This window comes from Condylura cristata, unplaced genomic scaffold, assembly GCF_000260355.1.
Source record: "Condylura cristata isolate star-nosed mole 26May11 unplaced genomic scaffold, ConCri1.0 scaffold00036, whole genome shotgun sequence".
Classification (NCBI taxonomy): Eukaryota; Metazoa; Chordata; class Mammalia; order Eulipotyphla; family Talpidae; genus Condylura; species Condylura cristata.
The window spans coordinates 15,600,271-15,603,067 of NW_004567137.1; positions in this window are offsets into that span (position 1 = coordinate 15,600,271).

A 2,797-nucleotide genomic window follows, 5' to 3' on the forward strand; every position below is an offset into this window, starting at 1 on the left:
GGGGGGGGGGTCTCCATAGCAAGGTTTACTGAACTGCTTTGTACTTGTCTTTGGCTAACAGCAATTGTATTTGACCATCAAGCTATTCCTGGTCCACTTTTGTTTGTGGCCTGATTTGGCATTGAGAACCAGTTACAAAAATATTTAATAATTGACAATGTTTCTCTCAGAAAAGAACCTTAGCGAAATTCAAGAATGTAGATTGTCTTTAGAAATATGAATAAATATGATCAGGATGTGCCTCCTCCTGGGATAGTTTGGAGGGACTTAAAGAAACACATATAAATTTAGATTTAACCTGAAAAAGAATTGTTCAAAGGAGGACTTAGAGATTTGCTGCTTTATTTGAAATGCTGACCAGAATGATCGATCATGTTGAAAAAATGGAGACGCTGATTATTTTTGGTGGTTTTCTTCTGTGATCAAAGAGTTTTTTTGTAACATGTAACCACAAAGTTTTCTATGTAGCCATGGAAATGAATTATTAAAGATTTGCTTCAATGCCAATACTGATGTAATCTCATCACTTGAAAATTCTTTAAATAAAGAACTGCTGAAGTTTTCGGCAGGAGATACTTGCACCAGCCAGAGTGTCAGTGTCTGGCTCAATGGCTTATTTTGCCGACATTGCCTAATCCTTGGTAAAAAGACCCCTGCCTGGCCACCTGTCAGAGCTGGACTCTGACATCTGGCATGGTCTCTGACAGCTCCCCTCAGCAGTGTGTATAGGGGATCTGCCTGTTCTGCTCCCCACTCTGTCCCTGGTGAATCCTCATAGCCACTGCACCTCTGTCCTACATCACAGCTCTTCTATGAAAAAATAAATAAAAAGAAAATATATTTCCAATGTAATACACAAGCACACACACACACACATTTGACTAACCTTCAAATACAAAATCAATAGCCCCCAAGGTCTTCATGCAGGACCCCACCAAGACTTAGTACCTCACCTAAGAAGTAGTATAAAATAGGATTCTAAACCCTCACCTGACATCTCCTATTCAACAATACTCATCTACATGATGAGACCTCTGTCCTACCCTGAGAAAAATTGACTTTGCATGAAATAACTTTTTTTTTGTAATAAGCTTATCATCACTTTCTGACTATAAAACCCCCGTATGTATTTACTATACTGTTGTAGTAGTGAGAAAAATGCTAATGCAAAGTGAGCTCTCTTTTCACTTCTGAAAATGAAATTATGATTCAGAAACTTCTAGATTACCTGCTTTATTTGTTTTCTTGTTGTAGGAGTTATTTCCTGGTTGTCCTTCTCCATTAAGTGAATTTTGATTCACTGAAGAAAATTCAGAAAGATCATATTGAAATGCAAAAAGAAAACTAATTGGACATTCCAGTGTGCCTGATATTTTACTAAATGGGAAATAAAAAATGATAAATGAAGCACGACTAATATTAGTCATCTCCACTTTGAGACTCCTTTGACTTCCCCTGAAGCACAGGTGATTCTGCCTAAAATAATCTTTCTCCTTTTGCAATAACCAAGTCCAGTCATCTATCTTCTTTTAAAACCTGCATTTGACTCTCTCTGGTGGTGCAACGGTTAAATCACCACATTATGAAGCTCTCCAAAGGCACTATTGCACGAGTTCTATCCCCCGCCCTGGAGGTAACCCACATGGGGAGGCAGACCTCTCCTGACCCACCTGCTACGACCCTCACAATGTATTTTGTCAATCTGCCTGTTCTGCTCCCCACTGTGTCTCTGTTAAGTCCTCTCACCCAACACACTTCTGTCTTCTACCCAGTTTTTGTGAGCATGAATAAATAAATCTTTAAGAAAAAAAACAACTGCATTTTATGTAAGCCTGAACATTGCAGATCCTGTCTACTTGATAAACAGACCTCACAAAAACTATATTAGAATAATTCAGATATTTCTATTTGGTAATTTTGTTTTTTTGAAAACAAATATTTTATGAGTAGATTCCTTTGTTCCACATGAATGTGTCAAGCAAAATAGATGAGATAAATGGAATTTTCTTCTCTCTCCTACAAATAAAATCATGACTCAGACTTCAGTTAATAACTGTTTCATTTGTTTTTTTGATGTAGGCGATATTTACTGGAAGTATTTCTTCATCAAATGAGATCTGATTACCTAAAGATAACTAAAAAAGATAATTTTTAAGCTCAAAAAAGAAAAATAACTGGGCAATTGTGTGTCCCAGACACTATACTGAAAAGTAAATACAGAAAGGATTAATGAAACATCATTTGCACCGAATGACTCAGTGTAATAGGCACTTAAACATAGAAAGCATGAATAACTCATTTCCTGAAAACATTTTAGTTTCCAAGGTTCATCAAAATACACAGAGTAGGGCCTCCCTGATGTCGTTAAGTCTCAGCACTATCTAGCTATCCACAGTCTCTGCAGCAGGAGTTTCATCCCCGGGACACAGAGGTGACACACATGGCACAGTAGACCTCTCCTGTCTCACCCACTGCTCCCCTCAGCAGTGCATTTTAGTAGATCCATCTGTTCTGCTCCCTAATGTATCTATAAAATACTCTCACCGCCCCTGCACTTCTAGCCTTCTTAGTTCTCTGTGCAAAATTAAATAAAATATTTTTGTTAATTTTAATAAAATATTTTTAAAAATAAACAATGTTTAAATTACATTACTAGAAACATGACAAAATATACCTTTATTTAAACAAACAAAAAAATGGACTCCCCAAATGGAGTCCTTCATGAAGGATCCCAGCAAGACTAAAATTTAACCTAATTATGGGCCCTCCCTGGTGGCGCAGCAGGTTAAAGCACAGC